The following is a 26592-nucleotide window of genomic DNA, read 5'->3' on the forward strand; positions in this document are numbered from 1 at the left end:
TTTTTTCGTGATTTCATCAAAAACTAGATTTTTCCCAGGTATAACGCCTACGCCAACAGGTAGATCGCATTCTTGTCCATATACATGTCAAATTTCAGCAAAATTAACCGACCCGTTTTCAAGGCGCCCAAATCGCGACTATATGCACCAACTTAATGAAACTTAGCCCCCTTTATCATTCGTTCGATTGAACGTCATCAATGATGACGTCCAATACATCACTCATTCCATAAATTCAATGTATAGGTTTTTACTAGAGTTGCGACACCTTAAGGGTTTCGCGTGATGGAATGAGTGGAGAGATGAAATCAAATTGAAAATCGATTATTTCTATAAAAAAATGGTACGAAAAAATATGTGGGTAGGAAAAAAAAACAAATTTGGGTACGAAAACAAATTTGAGTACGATAAAAAGGGTACAAACAAAATAAGGGAACGAAAAAAACTATTTTGGTACGAAAAAAATGGGTACAAATAAAAAATAAGGTACGAAAAAATGTGTGTACGAAAAAAAAATGAGTACGAACAAATGGGTACGAAGAAATTTGGGTACGAACAAATTTGTTTACGAAAAAATTGGGTACAAAAAAATGTGGGTACGAAAAAAAATTGGTTATAAAAAAAATTAGGGTACGAAAAACTATTTGGGTACGAAAAAAAAGGTTCAAATAAAAATTTGGGTACAAAAAAAATTGGGAACAAAACGAATTTGGGTACGAAAAAAATTTGAGTACGAACAAATGGGTTCAAAGAAATTTGGGTTCTAACAAATTTGTGTAAAAAAAAATTGGGTACAAAAAAAAATTTGGTTATGAAAACCTATAGGGAACGAAAAAATTAGGGTACAAAAAACTATTTGGGTACGAAAAAAAAAGGGTACATATATAAATTTGGGTACAAAAAAAATTGGGTACGAAACAAATTTTTGCATCGACGGACAGACGAAGCGGCGACTATATGCTCCCCCTAAAAAATTTGGGGGGGGAGCATAATAAACAAGTTATGGCAATTTAAAGGTGGTACGCAAACTTAAAAATACATTTATCAATTATATGCTTATTCTAAGTGAAAAAAAGGCCATAATTGTTACAAAATGCTTGATACAGTTATCTGCTCTTGTTTATACATTGGGGTCATGTTGGTTAATAAGCAAAATACATGGTGTATGAACGCAATATGTCAAGCGACATAAAAAATATTTGAGGTCATATGCAAACTTTAACATAGATTTATCAATAATATGCATATTATTCTTAGTGAAAAAGGGCCTAATTCTGTTAAAATGCTTGATACAGTAAATGAGTTGTCTGCTCTTGTTTATAGATTGGGGTTATGTCGGTAATGAAGTATGCAAAATATAAAAGCAATATGTCAATGGACATAGGAAATATATTTGAGGTGGTACGCAAACATTCCAATGCGCACGCCGACGCCGGGTTGAGTAGGATAGCTCGACTATATATATTTCATATATAACAGTCAAGCTAAAATGTAAATATACCATAAACAACAGGCTAACCTCAATCACAACTTTAATGCAATGCTTATAACAATAGAGATACAATGATATGCCAGGGATTGAAACTAACTGTTTACTATTGTGGGCAACCATCTTTAGTATTTTGGTTGCCCAGATAAAGAATAACGAGCCCAGAAATATGAACATGTGAATATTATACATTTATTTAATAAAATAATAGATAATTAAATACATTTGCGGACAACACATGTTCAATGCATGATGTTTTATTATGAGCCTGAATTGAATCATGTCCTATTCCTAAATAATGAATGTTATTTAACTAGTATTGATCCATGGTGATCAATTGTTTTTCAATTTTTATTGCAGTGAATTGTTTTAAGCTTTAAAAAAAAGAAGTTTACCAACTTTTGAAATTGAGTTGCCCAGGCAAAAATCTACTTGCCCCGGGTTCACGGTAAACCACTTATTTCCATCCCTGTATGCTCTTCATTTTCTGTTCTTCCATCCCATTCTCCAAATTAAATTTAAAGCCGATATTTTTTAATAACATTAGTATGAATTACTAACCATTATCACCCAAAAAACAATTTTACAAAGCTGTAATCCCGTCGTAGAGATTTAGTTTACTATTATCAGTGTTCTCTTTAAATACCGGCTGCTAGCGATCTTGCCGGTTACATTAACTCTTGATGCCGGCTACTTTTCCCAAATATATCAAGTAAATGTCACAAATGCTTTGGTTTTACTGCATAGTTGCCGGCCATATAACTGGCTACTCAAATTTTTCTGGAAAACACTGAACTATGCATGACAAACACACAAAAATTAAATACATCTTAGATTCATTGTAAAAAATAAATTGACACTTCCAGCTTGTCGTCACTAAAATCCAAAGATTCAAATAATTTTCCACGAGATACGTCAACAATTGCGTAATCAAATGAATGAAAAATAAAAGTAAAGAAAGCCGGATTTTACATAAATTTCAGGTTGAAACACAACAAGGTAAAGGTAGTCGGTGAGATATAATAATAATACAGTTAGTAAGGCTCGTACCCTGGGTACGGTAAATATACTAAAACATACCCGGGAATTTTAACACTAAATCGGTTGTTGTCGGCTATTTTGTAAAAATTAATTATGTTTACATTTATGTCAATTTTCTGTTAAATGGCATTTATACAATGTATTATCAAAACTCATTTTTACAATCATTAATGTGATTCAATTTAAAATCTTAAATTGTTTAAAGTCGCGTCATTGTATGACGTTGTCAAGTATATTTTCCGCGATGTCGCACGTTCACTTTTTACCGTCATAGATTTTTTTAAAGAAACATTTTTTGGTTTGCGAGGTCCGTTAAATGGGGAACACCATATTTGGTATTTATATTATGTTTTAACAAATAATTCATGCTGTGTAATAAATATTGTATAAGATATTTCGATATTTATTGAAAATGTTTCAAATTGTTATTTATGAAACCTTTTATTCTAATGAGTGTATGCTATCATATTATACTTCGAATAGCAGATCTGTTGTACTATAATCGTATTATTCATTCTTTATTGTTAATTTCATTTATTGTAGAGAATCGTCAATGTTACATCTAGACGCCAATCCTTGTCGTTAGTGTTAGTTTTCAATGCTTGTTATCATTGCCGTCAATGTTAGTCGTCAATCCTTATCGTCATTATACATAAAGGAAATAAAAGCAGAAACAGAGACGTATTCTTGATTACTTGATTATTCCTACGGCGTCCTCTCAACACTCATACTAAAAAGCATGTTGATGCAGATTTTTTTTAAAGAGAAGTTTCTTTAAGGTAAACAATATTGTTTTACTTTAATCGCTAGCATGTTTAACGACATCGGATTTTTGGCAGATATACAACTCGGATACAATCTAATATTTGCAGGTATGTTTAAGTTTCTTTACCGTACCCGGGCTACATGTAAGTAAAGTTAAGAGTACCCGGGGTACATGTACCGGTAAGTAGTACCCGAGCCGAGAATGTCAATTGAAGGTGTTAGAGATGCATTGAACCATAAGATTAAAAAGGGTAATTAACCACGGGCTTATTAAAATTAAAACGATGACATTACATTGTACCAGCTGTTTATTGTTGTATACTGTAAGCTTGAAATATTTTAAAATTTAATAATGTAAACAACTTACCTTGTATAAAGTTGGCACATTGTTGTCAGGTGTAGAAACTATTATACTTATTTCTGTTAAGTTGCACTGGCTGAACCAAAAGAATTATGTAGTCGTTTCTAAATAATCACGAAACAATCTACTAATGCATATATGCTTGCCAGTTGCTGAGTTTGTGCATTTCCATTCATTATACTATCGGCCTTGGCAAACAGCGTAGACTCAGATTAGACGCCGCATGATGTCTGCTATTTGGTACGCAGAAGATTTGCATATCCACGGGTGTTTTATGTCAAATGTTATGGTTTTCAATAGATCGTATACTTATCTACAAAACAGCGAATTAGCGTTCACTTAACATCATTTTTAATTATGTTATTTTGTTAATACTTTCTCGCGTTGTTTTCGCCATTGGTCGACGCCGTCTGCTATTTCCAACGATGAAGATTTCCATATCCACTGGCGTTTTTGTATGTCAAATGTTAGTGTTTTCCAATGGATCGTATACTTGTATACAAAACGGATAAGTAGCGTTCACTTTACATCGTTTGTGATGATGTTATTTTGTAAATACTTTTAAGCGTTCTTTCTGTCGAAGTCGGCCATTTTGACGTGTGTGAAGAAATACCGACGTTCCTGCAATTACCAAAATCCCCAGGAATCCCCGAGATCCCACGAAATCCCCATTAATATTGATTATTTATCGAAAAACTGCGTATTTTAATGTAGATTGTTGCGAAATACACTGAAATAACTAATGAAACATTGTTTTTATGAAAGTTTGATTTCGGATATTTCGGTAGGGAATCGGTATATCCACATAACGCATTTTGTAATTCCGGTTATGTAAAACTTGCGAAATTTTTTCGTGATTTCATCAAAAACTAGATTTTTCCCAGGTATAACGCCTACGCCAACAGGTAGATCGCATTCTTGTCCATATACATGTCAAATTTCAGCAAACGTGCTAAGCCAGTTTTCAAGGCGCTCAAATCGCAGTGATTTGCACCAACTTAACGAAACTTAGCCCCCTTTATCATTCGTTCGATTGAACGTCATCAATGATGACGTCCAATACATCACTCATTCCATATTTGATCACTTGGATAAGGAAATCGATTTATTTTGTATGCAAGATTTATTGCAAGAAATGTGTGCAATGATCCAATTCTTTCACATATACATTACTAGAGTTGCGACACCTTAAGGGTTTCGCGGGATGGAATGAGTGGAGAGATGAAATCAAATTGAAAATCGATTATTTCTAAAAAAAAATGGTACGAAAAAATATGCGGGTAGGAAAAAAAAACAAATTTGGGTACGAAAACAAATTTGAGTACGATAAAAAGGGTACAAACAAAATAAGGGAACGAAAAAACTATTTTGGTACGAAAAAAATGGGTACAAATAAAAAATAAGGTACGAAAAAATTTGTGTACGAAAAAAAAATGAGTACGAACAAATGGGTACGAAGAAATTTGGGTACGAACAAATTTGTGTACGAAAAAATTGGGTACAAAAAAATGTGGGTACGAAAAAAAAATTGGTTATGAAAAAAAATTAGGGTACGAAAAACTATTTGGGTACGAAAAAAAAGGTTCAAATAAAAATTTGGGTACAAAAAAAATTGGGAACAAAACGAATTTGGGTACGAAAAAAATTTGAGTACGAACAAATGGGTTCAAAGAAATTTGGGTTCGAACAAATTTGTGTAAAAAAAAAATTGGGTACGAAAAAAAATTTGGTTATGAAAACCTATAGGGAACGAAAAAATTAGGGTACAAAAAACTATTTGGGTACGAAAAAAAAGGGTACATATATAAATTTGGGTACAAAAAAAATTGGGTACGAAACAAATTTGTGCACCGACGGACAGACGAAGCGGCGACTATATGCTCCCCCTAAAAAATTTGGGGGGGAGCATAATAAACAAGTTATGGCAATTTAAAGGTGGTACGCAAACTTAATAATAGATTTATCAATTATATGCTTATTCTAAGTGAAGAAAAGGCCATAATTGTTACAAAATGCTTGATACAGTTATCTGCTCTTGTTTATACATTGGGGTCATGTTGGTTAATAAGCAAAATACATGGTGTATGAACGCAATATGTCAAGGGACATAAAAAATATTTGAGGTCATATGCAAACTTTAACATAGATTTATCAATAATATGCATATTATTCTAAGTGAAAAAGGGCCTAATTCTGTTAAAATGCTTGATACAGTAAATGAGTTGTCTGCTCTTGTTTATAGATTGGGTTTATGTCGGTAATGAAGTATGCAAAATATAAAAGCAATATGTCAATGGACATAGGAAATATATTTGAGGTGGTACGCAAACATTCCAATGCGCAAGCCGACGCCGGGTTGAGTAGGATAGCTCGACTATATATATTTCATATATAACAGTCAAGCTAAAATGTAAATATACCATAAACAACAGGCTAACCTCAATCACAACTTTAATGCAATGCTTATAACAATAGAGATACAATGATATGCCAGGGATTGAAACTAACTGTTTACTATTGTGGGCAACCATCTTTAGTATTTTGGTTGCCCAGATAAAGAATAACGAGCCCAGAAATATGAACATGTGAATATTATACATTCTTTTAATAAAATAATAGATAATTAAATACATTTGCTGACAACACATGTTCAATGCATGATGTTTTATTATGAGCCTGAATTGAATCATGTCCTATTCCTAAATAATGAATGTTATTTAACTAGTATTGATCCATGGTGATCAATTGTTTTTCAATTTTTATTGCAGTGAATTGTTTTAAGCTTTAAAAAAAAGAAGTTTACCAACTTTTGAAATTGAGTTGCCCAGGCCAAAATCTACTTGCCCCGGGTTCACGGTAAACCACTTATTTCCATCCCTGTATGCTCTTCATTTTCTGTTCTTCCATCGCATTCTCAAAATTAAATTTAAAGCCGATATTTTTTAATAACATTAGTATGAATTACTAACCATTATCACCCAAAAAACAATTTTACAAAGCTGTAATCCCGTCGTAGAGATTTAGTTTACTATTATCAGTGTTCTCTTTAAATACCGGCTGCTAGCGATCTTGCCGGTTACATTAACTCTTGATGCCGGCTACTTTTCCCAAATATATCAAGTAAATGTCACAAATGCTTTGGTTTTACTGCATAGTTGCCGGCCATATAACTGGCTACTCAAATTTTTCTGGAAAACACTGAACTATGCATGACAAACACACAAAAATTAAATACATCTTAGATTCATTGTAAAAAATAAATTGACACTTCCAGCTTGTCGTCACTAAAATCCAAAGATTCAAATAATTTTCCAAGAGATACGTCAACAATTGCGTAATCAAATGAATGAAAAATAAAAGTAAAGAAAGCCGGATTTTACATAAATTTCAGGTTGAAACACAACAAGGTAAAGGTAGTCGGTGAGATATTATAATAATACAGTTAGTAAGGCTCGTACCCTGGGTACGGTAAATATACTAAAACATACCCGGGAATTTTAACACTAAATCGGTTGTTGTCGGCTATTTTGTAAAAATTAATTATGTTTACATTTATGTCAATTTTCTTTTAAATGGCATTTATACAATGTATTATCAAAACTCATTTTTACAATCATTAATGTGATTCAATTTAAAATCTTAAATTGTTTAAAGTTGCGTCATTGTATGACGTTGTCAAGTATATTTTCCGCGATGTCGCACGTTCATTTTTTTCCGTCATAGATTTTTTTAAAGAAACATTTTTTGGTTTGCGAGGTCCGTTAAATGGGGAACACCATATTTGGTATTTATATTATGTTTTAACAAATAATTCATGCTGTGTAATAAATATTGTATAAGATATTTCGATATTTATTGAAAATGTTTCAAATTGTTATTTATGAAACCTTTTATTCTAATGAGTGTATGCTATCATATTATACTTCGAATAGCAGATCTGTTGTACTATAATCGTATTATTCATTCTTTATTGTTAATTTCATTTATTGTAGAGAATCGTCAATGTTACATCTAGTCGCCAATCCTTGTCGTTAGTGTTAGTTTTCAATGCTTGTTATCATTGCCGTCAATGTTAGTCGTCAATCCTTATGGTCATTATACATGAAGGAAATAAAAGCAGAAACAGAGACGTTTTCTTGATTACTTGATTATTCCTATGGCGTCCTCTCAACACTCATACTAAAAAGCATGTTGATGCAGATTTTTTTTAAAGAGAAGTTTCTTTAAGGTAAACAATATTGTTTTTCTTTAATCGCTAGCATGTTTAACGACATCGGATTTTTGGCAGATATACAACTCGGATACAATCTAATATTTGCGGGTATGTTTAAGTTTCTTTACTGTACCCGGGCTACATGTAAGTAAAGTTAAGAGTACCCGGGGTACATGTACCGGTAAGTAGTACCCGAGCCGAGAATGTCAATTGAAGGTGTTAGAGATGCATTGAACCATAAGATTAAAAAGGGTAATTAACCACGGGCTTATTAAAATTAAAACGATGCCATTACATTGTACCAGCTGTTTATTGTTGTATATTGTAAGCTTGAAATATTTTAAATAATGTAAACAACTTACCTTGTATAAAGTTGGCACATTGTTGTCAGGTGTAGAAACTATTATACTTATTTCTGTTAAGTTGCACTGGCTGAACCAAAAGAATTATGTAGTCGTTTCTAAATAATCACGAAACAATCTACTAATGCATATATGCTTGCCAGTTGCTGAGTTTGTGCATTTCCATTCATTATACTATCGGCCTTGGCAAACAGCGTAGACTCAGATTAGACGCCGCATGATGTCTGCTATTTGGTACTCAGAAGATTTGCATATCCACGGGTGTTTTATGTCAAATGTTATGGTTTTTCAATAGATCGTATACTTATCTACAAAACAGCGAATTAGCGTTCACTTGACATCATTTTTAATTATGTTATTTTGTGAATACTTTCTCGCGATCTTTTCGCCTTTGGTCGACGCCGTCTGCTATTTCAAACGATGAAGATTTCCATATCCACTGGCGTTTTTTTATGTCAAATGTTAGTGTTTTCCAATGGATCGTATATTTATCTACAAAACAGATAAGTAGCGTTCACTTTACATCGTTTGAGATGATGTTTTTTTGTAAATACTTTCTAAGCGTTCATTCTGACGAAGTCGACCATTTTGACGGGTGTGAAGAAATACCGAATTTCCCGTAATTACCAAAATCCCCAGAAATCCACGAGATCCCACGAAATCCTCATTAATATTGATTGTGTATTGAAAAACTGCGTATTTTAATATAGATCGTTGCGAAATACACTGAAATCACTAATGAAACATTGTTTTTATCAAAGTTTGATTTCGGGAATTTCGGTAGGGATTCGGTATATCCACATACCGCATTTTGTAAATCCGGTTTTGTCAAACTTGCGAAACTTTTTCGTGATTTAATCAAAAACTTTATTTTTTCCAGGTATAACGCCTACGCCAACAGGTAGATCGCATTCTTCTTCATGTACATGTCAAATTTCAGCAAAAGTTGCCGACCAGTTTTCAAGCGCCTCAAATCGCGGCTATATGCACCAACTTAATGAAACTTAGCCCCCTTTATCATTCGTTCGAATGAACGTCATCAATGATGACGTCCAATACATCACTCATTCCATATTATATGAGTTAGCTCTCTTAATAATGTTGTAATTATCTATGAGGTTTATGTTGTAAGTCATATGCGCACTATGTTTATTAAAGTTTCGCTTTATATTTTGGGTAAAGTCGAATTGCCCAGTGAATACACTTGATATTTTTTTTTAAATTAGTTTAAACAATTATAATTTCCAAGCCGTTTGGACATATTAAATGATCTGCTTTGCGAACTTCACATCACATCCGTAAAGCTATATTTTTCCGTATTTTTTACGTTTAATGTAATCATGCACACAATTGTGAATGTTAATGAACTGACAAAAATGTGTTGTTGGATTATCTAGGCATATAGCCTTTATTAATTAATTTCCATGGATTGTCAAAATTTTGAATGAAAACGCATCAAGTGAGTGCCACATCTATTATTTGGAGGTGTGACCGTGTCACGATTCCCAGCAGACCCAAAAGCGCATTCATGTTATATATCTAACATTAATAATTAACGTAGGAAAGGCATATTGAAATAATATGTGATGCACATGGACTGATCAGCAGTGAGTAAATACCTAAAGGTGTCCTGATGATAAGTTATCTGACCAGTATCGTCAAACTCATCAGTTTATATAATAACTGCGGTACATTGAAGTCACTTGCGACTAACAGGATCGTTATAAACATCGTTATAATTGCTCATTTATAACAAGGCTTAAGGATTATCGTAACGGGACAAATGGAGCGCTTTGAGCATGATGTTTCCACAACCCAAGGGGGGCATGTTTTTCAATGAATCGGAACCATTTTTAAACAGTTTATCTTGACCGAGATGTTATTACAACAAATGTCGCAAGTTTAATGATGATTGGACTAAAATGTGCATTAAAGAGTGCTAACAAGGTTCCACTTTGCCTAACAATGTGAATTCTAGAGTGAAAACAATGGTTCACTATACCCATATATGGAAAACTGCCTCCGCCCTTTGGCGGCATGTTTTGCAACACAACGGAACCACTTTCGAACTCAGCTGAGATAATATTAGAAACAATTTTGTGACCAAGTTTCATGAAGATTTCACAACATAATTTACTTCTAAAGCGTTAACACGCTTTTAATATAATTTGACCAAGTAATCCAGTTTTTAACCCAGTTTCGAACTCGAGAAGATAATATATTGACACATGTTCCGACCAAGTAAAAAAACGATTAGGTATTTTCTGACCAATATTAATTAAGATTGGACATAAATGTGGCCTCTAGAGAGTCAACAAGGTACATTTGAACGACGCACAATGTACAGCGAAAGACGGACAAAAACTGATCACCAAAGCTCACCATGAGCACGTTGTGCATAGAAGAGCTCAAAGCATATAAATAATGTAACATACAAAATCTTAGTAATTATATTCCAAACATGATTATATTTAAATATGCTTTTCAGCAAATGTATGTGAAACATTAAATTAAATGATATCGGCACGCAGCACATTGTCTTGTGTGTCACTTACAAATATAATCTTGACTACACGACCAAATTTAAAAAATTTACCCCGAACATCGTACGCCCCCAAAAAACTATGAGATTTTTAAACGAGTCTAAAGTTACCAAACTGGAAACAGCTGAGTATCTACCGATTGGATCCGTCGACATCAACAATAATGGTATCACGCAATTTACATATTGACATTTATACCAAGCAATTTATATGTTTTAAATACAGGACGAAGTAATAATTCGTATCTAAGTTAAATAACGGACTGATGTAGTACATTGGTCGATACGATAGTTACTGCGTACTGATTTCTGGCATTGACCATTTATCTTAGTTATCTAACTCTGGAGGATTATGTACCGTCTCCAAATGTTGATCACATTGTATAACTAAATAAAAATGCCATGATGTTCACAAGTATGATCATTAGACTGTGAACATTTGTTTGACATTTATGTTATTTTTTGTATTTATGTGTATTTATGTAATACATTTAACAGTGTACTGTTGAGTGGAGCATTTAAAGCGGAAAATCAGGACAACTAATAATAAAACGTTGCTCAACAATGCAGAGTTTATACGACAAACTTCGAGTCGTTGGTGTGATTATATGGGTGCATATGAATGAAAAACATTCATACGTAGACGTACGTAAACATAGACAGGCATTGTGTCAGTAGCATATTGTAAAAAGCAACAGTGTCTACTTACGCTGCTCCAACAATCGTCTAATGTCTCGCGTGGTTGACTCGTCATTCATAGCCCTAGTCTCAAAACTTGGTACCTGTAAGAAGAAACATGAATGAATTGCTATATATTCAATACAGATCTCACATGCAATAATAAAACCGGGCTTATTACTATTTTTCACAAAGATATTTGTTTCGGGAATTTAGCTGATAAATTTAACAGTATGACTAACTAAGACATTGTGTTTTATAATTCATTAGTGTATTTTGAACGTAGGGAAATCACATCTCATGCGTATTTATTGATATATTGAAGAGCTTTATTTTGACAAAAGAAGTCATCGTTAACTTGATATTGAAGAATTTAAGGTGTTGTATGGGCGCAAATACATACACGCATGTTAAGCAAAACATTTTCGCCAAGTTATTTCTTAAACCAATAAAGCTTTGGAAATTTTGTTAAGATGGCACCGACAGATAGGCAAGCGAATCATATATAGCTTTCATCGATATTATGAGAGTGGGGGACAATAAATGATTAATAGATTGGTTTAACAACAGCAAAATAAACAAATAATTATTAGCCCATGAAAACGCTCAAAATGCTTTATTGCAAGTGTTTAAGATAAAAATAATAGTAATGGCTATATTACTTATTTGATCCTGCATGTGGTGAAATCACTTGGCATTTGCTCATGGTACTCAGACTTATCATTCTCAGTAAACACACAGTTAGAAAAGTTCTCTTTCAACCATGTTTCAGACTGTTGTAGTTTTTCCTCACATTTTCTACTAGATATAAAAGACAGTTCATCCCTACCGCGTACTTTGTGTATGATTTTATCGAAATGTAACAAATCATTGTGAAGCCTAATGCAGTTGTTTCTCACACTTCTGAGAGGAGCTTGCTTGAGTATCAGCTGTTTTTCTTTTTCCTTAACAGTGCCTTTTTCATAATCGGCTAATAAAGACTGGATTTTCTCACGCAATGTATTTACTATGCTGTTTTCATATTCGTGAAAAAAGATGTCAATATGCAGACGCATGCATTCCATCATAAGCTTCTCATTTTCATTGTAGGAAACCTTCAGAGACTTCATTCTTTCCTTTTGATGGGTCTGAAACTGTTTCATTTGTGAAAGAGTATTTTTCGTTCTGAAAGACAGGTTTGTGAAGTCGGTAGCCTTTGGTATTTGTTTCAGTTGAAGGCAGAGTCTGAAATATACAAACTAGATTTTACTTTAATACTCAGAAACTAATATTCATATACAAACAAATGTATACTTGTAAACGGCGTTTACATACATACATTTAATGATAACATATAAGAATGCTGACTTGTAAATGTTGGTTATTGCAGTTGGGAGAATTAATGAGTAGAATTAATTAACAGTTAAACCACGACGAAAACAATAAACAATGACAAAGAAGTGGTCATTACTACAATAGCAAACGATTTTAACGAAAATTTAAAGGGGCATGATGACGAAATTTAAAACAAAATGTACGCACATATAAGAACAATGCATGTTCTCAAATCCACACGTTTATAATTCTAAAAGCAACCATATCTCGATAATGCTTCTAAGATAAATATAATGTCAAAACATATTTTGATACACTGATCCAAGGGAATTGGAACACACGCCTAATTTGTGTGTTTGTTGGGGAGAGCTCATGCATATCATGGAGAACAAGAGATTGTGATAATGATAATTTATTACACTAAAGTACCGTAAGTAATAGTGCGCATGTACATACCGTTACTTTATCAGTGATTTTGTACCCAATTGGGAAAAGTACAGGTACTGTACCACGTAGGATTTATTAGCGCGAAGATTGGCATCGTGAAATCTTCAGATTGGGAATTATGGTTCTTTTAAAATGCTTGGTAAAAATTGCATCAACAAATTCAAATAATCATTAACATGCCTTTTGGCTTGAAGTGTTTATTGTCATAGCTCTGCCTTATTTTATTTGTTCACTTGCAGATAATGCACTTTTATAATAAAAATGACCAAATTGTCCTACTTTGGAAATTTTTCAGAAAATCAATTTGCAATTGTGGTGGTTTCCTAAATTAGGAAAGTTTCTTTTACGAGTTCTTTATAAAGAAGGAAAAAATCGCTGTTTATGTATATTTAATTTATAAGTGCATATTATTAAATATGTGCATAATTTATTTCAAACGTTTACCTCCTAACTTAAACAGTTGCAGAGTAGCCAACAATAACTTCATTGTGTGTACAGAGAAAGCAAGCCTAATATCGTGTACAAAATAAGGAAAAACATTTCATGAAAAAAAAACTCCAAAATGACAATGATTCTCCTAACCGCTCAACTAGATTCATTGACACTTATAGTGGAGGACTTGAACTGTTTATCTAATTTGTGACCCAACTTGACCAATATTAGAACATGGCGTTTAGATTTTCAAGATAAACAATCGGACTAAGTTTCATCAAGACAGAGTCCTAGATGTGGCCTCAAGAGGGGTACAAAGCTGTTTTTTTAAATGCTGATCTTGTTTGTGGACGAACCTGACCAAGAATCAAACTTGGCCTATATATTGTAAAGATAAACATTTTGACTATGTTTCATTAGCTTGAAGAAATGTTTCCACTCACAAGCTTTTTCTTTAATTTGACCTAGTGATCTAATGTTTGATTTTACTTGACCCAGTTTCGACCTCAACCAAGGTATTATTGGGACAAATTGTTTGACAAAGTTTCATGAAGATCGGACAAAACAATTGGCCTCTAGAGTGTTTAATAAGGCAAAATGTTGACAACGGACGACGCACGACGGACAAAAAGTGATCACAAAAGCTCACCTTGAGCACGTTGTGCTCAAGTGAGCTTAAAACATCATCCTGTCTGATGATCAACTTTTCAAGAAAGGAATGCCTTGTTTTGCTATCAACAGAAAGCTCGGAACAGGAAGGTGCATGGAGTATGCATTTTTTTTTCAAGTATATCAGTTTCATTATTCATAATTGGAGTAAAGTAGATTTTGTTGGAAAAGTGCACCCTGTCAGTGATTTTTACCACATAATCAGGCTCATATTTGCTTTCATTTTTAAAAAAGAAAATATGCCATGTACGGAAAAAACATTTGTGTTGTAAATGCGTGGAAATCAAGGACAGCATATTTGACTTTTATGACCAAGTAATGATGCTTTCCTCAAACAAACAACACACAAGTATATTATGTTCCAAATACTAAAATTACTATTCTGAAAATGATATGCCAATGCGTGCTACTTGTGTGATCACCTAAATTATGTCTTATGGTTATTCAAATTAAAATGTTGCATAATTCTTATCTTTTCAGCAATGATCAACAACATTGGTGGTCCAGGAACGGTTTATTACTTTTTGTGAATACTGGATGTTCCAATGATCAATTGAACTTAAAGTAAATGGAAATACATGCGGAGAGGACCATTCATCAAGTTTCAACTATCTTCTTTATAGCAGACAGTCTTATAAGATGGAAACGAAGTAGGTATTTCACTGATTTATGTGATTGCTAATGTAGAACCGATGTTTTAAGTAATAAATAAAATGTAACGTTAATAGTCAGTTTCATATCCAGTAGGGATAATACATGTATTTGGTATTAACATTTGGATGAAGAATGTATATATGTGGTGTGTACACTTACTTATTAATCCAGTTTAAAAGGGTGTATCATATAAAATACTAGTAATGACATGCTATGTCGTGAATGTCTGAATAAATAAAAACGATGACGCATATCATAATGGATTATGTCACGCTTCTCATGAAACACTAATGTCAGTTCTTACTCCTATACAAGTGCTTGCGTATTTGACATCTGTATATGATTGTTTTGTTAAATAACATGAAGAAAATGTTGTCAATTTATAGAAAAAACCTTGAGAAGGCTTATTGAAGCCAAATAAATAAGAAAAGACCAAATATTATTTATTTTAATAAATAAAAATGGTTAAAGTAACAATCACGCTCAAAAATATCGAATATTTCGTTAAATAAAGCTAACCCATAAAACAATCAATGTTCCTTTTAGCAAAATGCAAATTTTCAACGTTAGATGTTGTCTGGTAGAATTGATTAAACGAGATAAAAAATGCTCGTTTTTATTTTTTTGTGGCCACAAATAATTCCATTTATATCCCCCGTGAAATATCCGAACATTTACGGGCGAACACGAGATTGGATACGGTGAGCGTCGGAAGCATGACGTAGCTCTCATGAATAATCATTCTATGAAATCGAAATGAATACTGGGTAACTGGAACTTAGCGAATGCGAAAATGGCTTGTATAAATTATGCAAATGAACGCAACCCGAATGAATCCGATCCTGACTCGAAAGCGAAAGTAGATTACATCGTGGAACGATATTTAGATATTTAGATGCTTAAAACTTGCCGAATGCTTGTAATATAACGTTTTTACATCAATGTTACTTGTTTTTAGGGTCTTCCTATTGTAATTAACCATCGTATGGTACCACTTGTTGTTGAATGTTTTTATATAGCATTATACAGTAGCCGTATGTATTGGTGAGCGTGATAGTGACTTTAAAATTATTCATACACAATTTACAATTATGCGTAATTTTGTTCGACTGAAACTTATTGAAGTTATTATGAACCTGACTGAATAAAACTACATGTACTAGTCAAATATCAACTTCAAAGGAACAATGGTGTTATCTTTTCAGTGATACATTGAATGCTGATTACCTGTGTAGGAGGAAAATGAAACCAGGCAGATTATGGACTCAAATTCAACCCGTAAAAAAGCCAGGAACTTGCAGTCACTGAGTGTTCTTGTTTACAGTCATGTGTTCAATGCTGCAACCACATAAACATTATAGCTGGCTCTAGACTCATTCTTATGCATCTTAAAATGATCTTTGAACGCGATGGTCTTAAGAACATTTTTATAATGAATAACTCTGACGATCAGCCCAGAGTCATCAATGCCAAGTGTCTTTTGGAGACACTTATTCCAACCTGTCGAAGTTCTTCAAAGAAATACCATGACAATAATGTATTTGTTGTGTTTGTCATAATAAGTTTAATGTTTAATATCATTAGTATCACTATTCATTGATAAATTAATAAATCTATTTTCCTTTAAACGTGTTTGATTGAATGATAAAATGTGCCTTGTTACTTAATTATTAATGTTCTTATTTTCCTGTAACATTTTCAAGTCTTATTTATAGAAGAACGCAATTTACGTGCAATTTCAAACTAGATTAGCAAATCTTACTGCACTTAGTATGTTCCATCTCACACATGATATATGGGATGTATGTATGTATGTTTATGAGTTTATTATAGGCTTTTCCTCTTTTTGTATCTATTTATAATAATTTTTTAACATTTAGCTCATCTTTATGCTCACATATACAAATATCAAATTCAGTATGGTGTTTCTGGAAAAGGGGAGTAACCTTGATTGTAAAGCGGGAACTTTTCGTTTTAACTGGTGACCCCCATTTTTAGCTCGACTGTTATATATGAAATATATATAGTGGAGCTATCCTACTCATCCCGGCGTCGGCGTGAGCGTGCTAATGTTAAAGTTTGCGTACCACCCCAAATATTTCCTATGTGCCTTGACATATTGCTTAAATATTTTGCATACTTCTTTACCAACATGACTCAAACCTATAAACAAGAGCAGACAACTGTATCAAGCATTTTGGTATGAATTATGGCCCTTTTTTCACTTAGAATATGCATATTATTAATGTTAAAGTTTGCGTACCACCCCAAATATTTCCTATGTCCCTTGACATATTGCTTTAATATTTTGCATACTTCTTTACCAACATGAGTAGACAACTGTAACAAGCATTTTGTACGAATTATGGCCCTTTTTAACTTACCTTAGTTGTGCTCATGGTTAGCTTTAATTTGTGATCGCCTTTTGTCCGTCGTGCGTCGTGCGGCGTCAACATTTGCCTTGTGAACACTCTAGAGGCCACATTTATTGTCCGATCTTCATGAAACTTGATCAGAACATTTGTCCCATTGATACCTCGACTGAGTTCGAAACTGGGTTATGCTGGGTCAAAAACTAGGCCACTAGGTAAAAAAAAGGAAAAACCTTGTGAACACTGTAGAAGTCACATTTGATGCCCAATCTTCATGTAACTTTCTTAAAATGTTTGTCTAAATGATATGTTGGTTGAGTTTAAAAATGATTCCGGTGCGTTGGTAAACATGGCCGCCAGGGGGCGGGGCAGTATTCCTTATATGGCTATAGAGAAACTTTGTGAACACTCTAGAAGTCACAATGTTTGCCCAATCATCATGAAACTTGGTAAAACATTGGTTTCATTGATATCTCGGACGAGTTCGAAAATGGTCCAGATCGGTGAAAAAACATGGCTGCCAGGGGGAGGGGCACTTTTCGCTGTATAGTGAAAACATGTGAACACTCTAGAAGTCACTTTTTTGGTCCAATCTTCATGAAATTTGGTCAGAAAATATGTTTTCTGGATATGACGGTTGAGTTTGAAAATGGTCTAGATCGGTGGAATAACATGGCCTCCAGGGGGTGGGGCAATGTTCTCTATATGTATAAAGTGAAAGCATTTGAACAGTCTAGTTGTGATAATGGTAGTCATAATGTTAAAGAAAGATTACCTGTACATACTTTCTTATAGTTTACTAATTGTTAACCCCCTTGTATAAACCTTGGACTTCTTTCATAAAATGTGGTGTACCTAAAGACAGTAGTTTCCATGCAATTTAATAAACCTATGTCATAAAATAACTGTACATGTACTAATGCACTGTAGAGCCTTATCTTTGATCTTTACTGATAAGCCAAGTTAACCTACTGTGTTTTGGTGTATTTAGCAGACTACTGTGCTATGAAACTATTTCCATGGCAACCTTGTTATTTGGCATTTTCTAAATTAGAAAGACTCTTTTGATTGAAATAACTTTTGTAATTTCTTCTTATTTTTTTACATTTGAGTCACTGGAGTTTTCCACTATCCATAAATTGTGTTCTTTAGATTAAGTAAGACTTATTTTATAAACAATTTTTTTTGAAGCAACACTCTTCTAGACTAACAGTAACTAATATTTATATCAGTTTTTTTTGACAGATTGGGAACTTCTCTTTACATTCTTTAAGGTATTTGCTGTATTTGTTTATTTTTAACGATGCATAGATTCTTTAGACTAAAGTTAGTTATTTTCATTGAAGCTGCTTTGGTTTTCACTTATAGATTAATTCTTTGAGTATATTCAGGCGTATCTGACTGGACGCATTTAGTTAGTTGAATTACAACCAGTAAGTGTGTTAAAAATAAGCGTTCTTTAATTAGACTCGATAAATATTTCCGTATTACATAAGTGCTCACACAGTTACATAACTCATAACCGTCCCGTGACCGGTTCACTTGCGTAAGCGAACGAGACCGCACTACCACAGTTGTTTATAGTAAAACATTGTGAGTACGTTTAGTCACATTTTTTGTTCAATCTGAATGACACTTGCTGATCTTCACACATGGTGACAATCTTTATGAGCATACTATTTTTTGCTCATGGTGCACTTTTGTGATCACCTTTTGTCAATTGTCTGTCTTCCGTTGTGCGTCATGAATATTTGCCGTGTGACACCATAGAGGCAACATTTATTGTTGGATCTTTATGAAACTTTTCAGAAGATTTGTCCCAATAATATATTGAACGAGTTCAAAAATGGTTCCAGTCTGTTGAAAAAACATTACCGCCATGGGGCCATTTGTTGTTCATTCTTCATGAAAATTGGTTAGAACATTTGTTCTATTGATATCTTGGGCTGCAAAGAACAGGTCATTTTTTATTATCTCAGGTGAGCGACTTTGGGCCTTTCAGGCCCTCTTGTTTCACTTAGAATATGCATATTATTAATGTTAAAGTTTACATACCACCCCAAATATTTCCTATGTCCCTTGACATATTGCTTTAATATTTTGCATACTTCTTTACCAACATGACCCCTACCTTTAAACAAGAGCAGACAACTGGATCAAGCATTTTGTAAGAATTAGGGCCCCTTTTACATTTAGAATATGCATATAATTGATAAATCTATGTTAAAGTTTGCGTACCACCTAAAATATTTGCAATGTCCCTTGACATATTGCTTAAATATTGTGCATACTTCTTTACCACAACATGACCCCAATCTATAAACAAGAGCGGACAACTGTATCAAGCGTTTTGTAAGAATCATGGCCCTTTTTGCACTTAGAATATGCATATTATTAATAATCTATGTTAAAGTTTGCGTACCACCTCAAATATTTGAAATGTCCCTTGACATATTGCTTTAATATTTTGCATACTTCTTTACCAACATGACCCCAATCTATAAACAAGAGCGGACAACTGTATCAAGCATTTTGTAAGAATTATGGCCCTTTGTTCACTAAGAATATGCATATTATTAATGTTAAAGTTTGCGTACCACACCAAATATTTCCTATGTCCCTTGACATATTGCTTTAATAGTGTGCATACTTCTTTACCAACATGACCCCAACCTATAAACAAGAGCAGACAACTGTATCAAGCATTTTGTAAGAATTATGGCCCTTTTTTCACTTAAAATATGCATATTATTAATGTTAAAGTTTGCATACCACCCCAAATATTTCCTATTTCCCTTGACATATTGCTTTAATATTTTGCATACTTCTTTACCAAACTGACCCTAAATTTTAAACAAGAGCAGACAACTGTATCAAGCATTTTGTAAGAATTATGACCCTTTTTTCACTTAGAATATGCATATTATTGATAAATCTATGTTAAAGTTTGCGTACCACCTCAATATTTTCAATGTCCCTTGACCTATTGCTTTCATATTTTGCAAACTTCTTTACCAACATGACCTCAATCTATAAACAAGAGCAGACAACTGTATCAAGCATTTTGTAAGAATTATGGCCCTTTTCCATTTAGAATATGCATATTATTGATAAATCTATGTAAAAGTTTGCGTACCACCTAAAATATTTTCAATATCCCTTGACATGTTGCTTTCATATTTTGCAAACTTTTTTACCAACATGACCCAATCTATAAACAAGAGCAGACAACTGTATCAAGCAATTTGTAAGAATTATGGCCTTTTTTGTCTTTGTAACTGAATATTTTCTTAAATTGTGTGTTAAGATCCGCTTGACTTCTAAAGTATCAAAGCTATTGCTTTCAAACGTCATATATTTTCTTACTACCATGAGGGTACTGTACCTGGCAAGTTAAATTTGACCTTGACCTTTGAATGCCCTTGACTCTCAAGGTTACAAGAATAAATTTTAGTTAAACTGCCATAACTTTTTTATGTATGATAAGATTGTATTCATAATTTGACAATACAACACTTACCTGAATACCACAATGTTCTCCACCCAAACAAAACAATACCCCACGCCCCAACTCAGAATCTATGCACCGACCGCCCCCCCCCCCCCCCCCCCCCCCAAACAAAAATAAATAAATATTGTTTTTCCTTTTTTATTTTTGAAAGATTGTCTAATAAATGACCACACCCCGAATTATACCCCCGCTCAACCCCACCACCCAGCCCCACAATTGTTTTTTCTTTGAAACATGGTTAAAAAAACACAAATATTAATTAACTTTATTTTAAAGGACCGTCCAAACATCCCACCCAAGCTATTGCTATCAAACTTAAAAAAAATCTTCATCACTTGTTTGTTTATTTTTATGCCCCCCTTCGAAGAAGAGGCGGTATATTGTTTTGCACATGTCGGTCGGTCCGTCGGTCGGTCCGTCCACCAGATGGTTTCCGGATGATAACTCAAGAACGCTTAGGCCTAGGATCTTGAAACTTCATAGGTACATTGATCATGACTGGCAGATGAGCTCTATTGATTTTCAAGTCACTAGGTCAAAGGTCAAGGTCACAGTGACTCGAAACAGTAAAATGGTTTCCGGATGATAACTCAAGAATGCTTACGCCTAGGATCATGTAACTTCATAGGAACATTAATCATGACTGGCAGATGATCCCTATTGTTTATCTGGTCACTAGGTCAAAGGTCAAGGTCACAGTGACTCGAAACAGTAAAATGGTTTCCAGATGATAACTCAAGAATGCCTATACATAGAATCATGAAACTTCATAGGTACATTGATAATGACTGGCAGATGACCCCTATTGATTTTCAGGTCACTAGGTCAAAGGTCAAGGTCACAGTGACTCGAAATAGTAAAATGGTTTCCGGATGTTAACTCAAGAATGCTTACGCCTAGGATCATGAAACTTCATAGGTACATTGATCATGACTGGCAGATGAACCCTATTAATGTTCAGGTCGCTAGGTTTAAGGTCACGGTCAAAGTGACAAAACACGTATTCACACAATGGCTGCCACTACAACTGACAGCCCATATGGGGGGAATGCATATTATACAAACAGTCCTTTATTTATTCCTGTTGTCACATGTTATAAACTATCATATTTGTATATTTTATGCATTTATCTATTAATTCATACTACAAAAAGTGTTGTTTGTTCAATATTGGGATGAATGAGAGTGTATTTTGTAAATAAATGGTTCACAAAAAATGGAGGAAACAAAATTGGGGGGTTCAAAACTGAAAATGTCAAAAAAATAATTATTGTACGGTTAATTGTATTTAAACTTTAATGATCAATGCAGAATTCCACAATACTTAGAAATATGCGAAGAAAGAAGAGAAAATCAACATGTCAACACCCTCAATCTGCGCAGAAAGCGTTAACATTTTCATAAAATTTTCTCTTCTTTCATTTTAATGAATGCCGTTAGAGTCCCGGTATAGCTACGGTACATAAGAAAACCGGCGCTCTGCCCAAATGCCATCGGCATTCACCGCGGCTCCATCGGGGCATTACCGGCGACGACCGGGGTGAAACCGGGGCGTTGCCGTAGCTCTGCCGGGGTCTGATGCCGGTATAGACACGGTGAGTGCCGGCGGTGTTACGGTATACCGGGGCTCTGCCGGGACGCTGCCTGCTTTCACCGGGGCTATGGCGGGACGCTGCCGACTTTCACCGGGGCACTACCGGCGACAACCGGGACTTGACCGGGATAAACCGTAGCCAGTCCGGGTTGACCGGGACTCTGTCGGGCTGTTGACCGGCTTCAACCGGGGCGGCACCAGGAAATAGTGTTACTGCGTTCAAAAGTGTCTACGCTACGAATAATCCCGGTCCTCGCCGGTCCACCGGCGTTTGCAAACCGGGATGGACCGTGGCTCTACCGGCAAAAGTGAGACTAGGGCTTAAGTGGATTTTCTTTTGTATACACATTACAAAGGAAGTATAAGTGTTTTCCTGATCCGTTAATTATGTAATAGAAAACTATTTTAGGTTATTGAAAGGTATTTACTTGACGCCAACAATAACAGTTTTTTGCGGCCATCTTGTTGTTGTATATCTTCACCGCCTATGTAGACGAACCTCTATCAGATCTGTAGAGTTGAACAAAAGGTTATCGTTCCCACAACCAGTATCGTGTTGTCCTGCAACGTCTATGTACACTGTAGTATATACAGAAATTTTGTCCTTTATTGCAGTCTCTGAGTTTCTGCACTCAACCGCTAGGGTAAATCCGTTTAAATTCGGACAAAGGGAGAAATTCGGACAAAACATCGTAAATGCATTTTACGTCACACTAAACCTAGCCCCAGGCCTTCAGTCCCTACAGCGCTTTGATTATTTTTTGTGGCACACCTTATTCCATGTTGATTTCCCGCATCGGTATCTATTCATACGACACACGAACACTAGCTTGGTACATGAACATATATTGAATATATTGTCTAGCAAAAAACAAAAAAAACATTTTGTATCTTGTTAAATATATGTGATCATGTCACATCTAGCGTTGAAATGTTGGCTATTGCTAAAGGAACATCGATTTTAAAAGTGTTAACTTTATTTCTCGAAATATTTGTACGAAATATTTTTTGATTTTGAGTGCTAATGGGCTTTAAATGGTTAATGATTCTTCAACCATTTTTTGCAAAAAAATGCATTTATAACCATCCGACAAGCCCATTTTAAATAGCGAGTGAATTAGTTCCTAATATTCTGTGGATAATCATGTTTTGTTACCATCGATTATATATACATGTATAATACTTACAAAAAAAACTTTTGAATTGCCATTTTCAATTGTTTGGTATTATTTTCAAAGTATTAATTCGATTTTGTTCGGCATGTGCAAACATATTATATATCATATAATACAATAACTTATTGCATAATCTTAGAACTACATGTTTATATAAGTCGACATAATGTGTCATGAATGTACTTTATATTGTTCTTCATTTACATTCTTCGTTGAGGCAATATATGCAGACATCTTTATTTACATTTATAATGTTCACAAAATACAGGCTGATAAGTCTTGATTTGTAGCTCATGCAATTACAAAATTTGTCCTATTTGTTCACTTAAAAAAAATATCTTTGATCTATTGAAATCCATTATAATTCCAATATTTCAAAAAAGTATATAGTGTTGTTGGTTTAAAAATTCTGTTGTTGAAAACAGAAGCATATCTAAGAGAACAGAATCGATATTAATACGTTCGTACAAAGTCAGAATATATTGTTTAAACATTCATGCAAAAAGCGTTGGTTATTTCGTACATACTGCTTGCATTACCTAATATGTTAAAATTATTTACTGTCTAACTGTTTGACTAATTATTTAAATTGAACAACTTGTATTATTCATGATCATTTGAAACATTTTTTTAACGCATTTATGTCCACCATTTAAGCCGACCTTCGTCAAAATCTTTTGTTATGATTCTTGCTTTGATTTTGGAAGGCCCCTACTACACACATGTGTCTTGTTTACCGTTTAAATCATAACAAATAACATTTACAGGCAGTGGAAAAGATACACATACGTCTTCACAACACCTATTCTACCCAAGGAAATTAAATCTCCTATTTTCTGATGTGCCATGCTGTTTTCTATCTGAACTAGTTTGTCATGATAATTTAGCTGTATTGGTTTAGGCAAATCAAAATCCAAACTTAAACCTAATCATTTAAATTCTGTACATCCTATCACTACTTTCAACCTTGTTTTTATGGATCATGTGTTTTTACTGTAAGACACCAATCCAGAAAACATGATTTTTTAAGAGTTTTACAATGATAATGACGTATTCAATGATTATTCTGACCCGTCCTTTAATAATTATATATTATCGGTAACTTGTGATATATTGTTTTATTGATCGTCAATTTGTATTTTCTTTACTTGATTACATTTTCTTATTTGGATAGCTTGAATGCCGGCACAAAAGATAAATGAATATATGAATTAATCATTAAAAATAAATTAAAAATAAATAAGATACAATAGGATCTCCCTGCTGAAAAGCATGTCACAGATGAAGTCTCTTCAATTGGATTGAATTGTCCATACTATTTTTAAAGCGCTGAAGTTATGAAAAAATAGTAAAACACAAATCTTCCAATTGTTAAATAAAACTGCATGATAATGTTTCGAATTAATTTGGAAATGAATAAGAATCTGAAGGAAAGGGATTTGTTTTCACTCAGCATAGCTCATTATATCATGAAATAACCGGGGAGGTCGCTGTGGTGTAATGGCTATGGTGTCTGCCTAGCGACCGGGAGGCCACGGGTTCGATCCCCACCGTAGGAGCGTTCTTTAGATCTTCCCCAAAGACACCAAGTACTGGTTCTAGGCCGAGGAAGCGGACTCGAGAGCGTTTATATAAGCCTTAGGCGTTCGATGCAATCGAGCGAAAATAAATAGGTTTAAACTAAATAACCGGGTATTATACCGTAGGTAACTGCCTTTAATAAAATAAGTTTGCTCATTGTGTACAAATTTGTTCAGAACTGAATTAAGTCTGTTAGGTATTGTTCCTAATACTAGTTTATAAACTGTGTTGAACAAGCATGTTGTATTCAATTAACAAATGTGTATGCTTTCTCTCCTTTTAAATCTTTGTATTCGAGTTATTGAGAGTGGCCAGATATAACATGAATAATTTATGCTTTTTACCACAAAGTCAAGCCTTAAAATATTGAAGAGATTTGCCGAGAATCCATCTGAGCCCGGCCTCATATATAAAAGAACGCACGAAATATTGTACAGTTACAAAATACGAATGACGACTTTAGATTTGTTTAATATAATTTAAAACACGCAGTTTGTAAAGTATAAAGGATTTATATCGAGCGCTCAGTATTCCTTGATGTATTTTTTGAAGAAATGCAAGTTTGATATTTGCCTACCAAAAATGGTCAATCTAAAGTCAAGTAATTAAATCTAATATCTAAATTAGATTTGAGTGGGATTACACAAACTTCGTAAATTGCGGACAATGCCAGACAATATACAACTTCAATAAAATTGTATGAAGCCTTTAAATGTTTGATAAGACTTTTAACAGGTAATTGATCAATTTGCAGCTTGTCCGATTGCAAAATACTGTGTCCGTTGACTGCATATTGCCTACGGAATATTTCCTACAATTAGTATTGCTGCCGAAGCATATAGTAATTGCTTCTATAAAATGTTGTCGATCTCTTTTTTGGTTTCATACTGTTTGACGCCGTGTCCTAAAACATTGATATGTCTGCTATGAACTGCTGACCTAAGTACATTCAATCCAACTTGCTTTGTGTAGTACGTTCACTTCACCGTTAAGGTAATGTCTGGATAACTGAGACAGTCGGTCCACATACAATATATAACATGTCACATATCTATTGAAAAAAACCCATTATATATTGGTGTATTACATTATTAATATCTATTGTAGGTCTTTAGATTTATGGAATACAAGCTCGTGAATTATATGTGGATTGAAGACAATAAACAAATACAACTTCCTTGAAATATTTAGGATTCAATATCACGGTAGTTTCACAGAAAGTCAAAATAAGAAAACAGGGCAATACTGTATATTGCCTTCCAACTGCCTAGGGGAGAAACACAGGTAAATTAAAGAAAAGACCGATCGTGTTTACAAGAGTTCATATCCGGTGTCTCAAGCCAACACGTTTGAACGAAATTGACCATACTACTCAAGCTTTCATTAGTTGAG

The 26592-nt window shown here is 33.9% G+C and overlaps 1 long non-coding RNA gene across 1 annotated transcript; it reads left to right on the forward strand.

Moving 5' to 3' along the window:
- Positions 1-258: 258 nt before the first annotated feature.
- LOC127837339 (uncharacterized) lies at positions 259-7783 on the forward strand. The gene is made up of 2 exons (XR_008029235.1): positions 259-486; positions 5061-7783. It is a non-coding gene; the product is annotated as an uncharacterized LOC127837339 (long non-coding RNA).
- The last annotated feature ends 18809 nt before the right edge of the window (positions 7784-26592 follow it).

Source organism: Dreissena polymorpha, chromosome 7 (assembly GCF_020536995.1).
Source record: "Dreissena polymorpha isolate Duluth1 chromosome 7, UMN_Dpol_1.0, whole genome shotgun sequence".
Classification (NCBI taxonomy): domain Eukaryota; kingdom Metazoa; phylum Mollusca; class Bivalvia; order Myida; family Dreissenidae; genus Dreissena; species Dreissena polymorpha.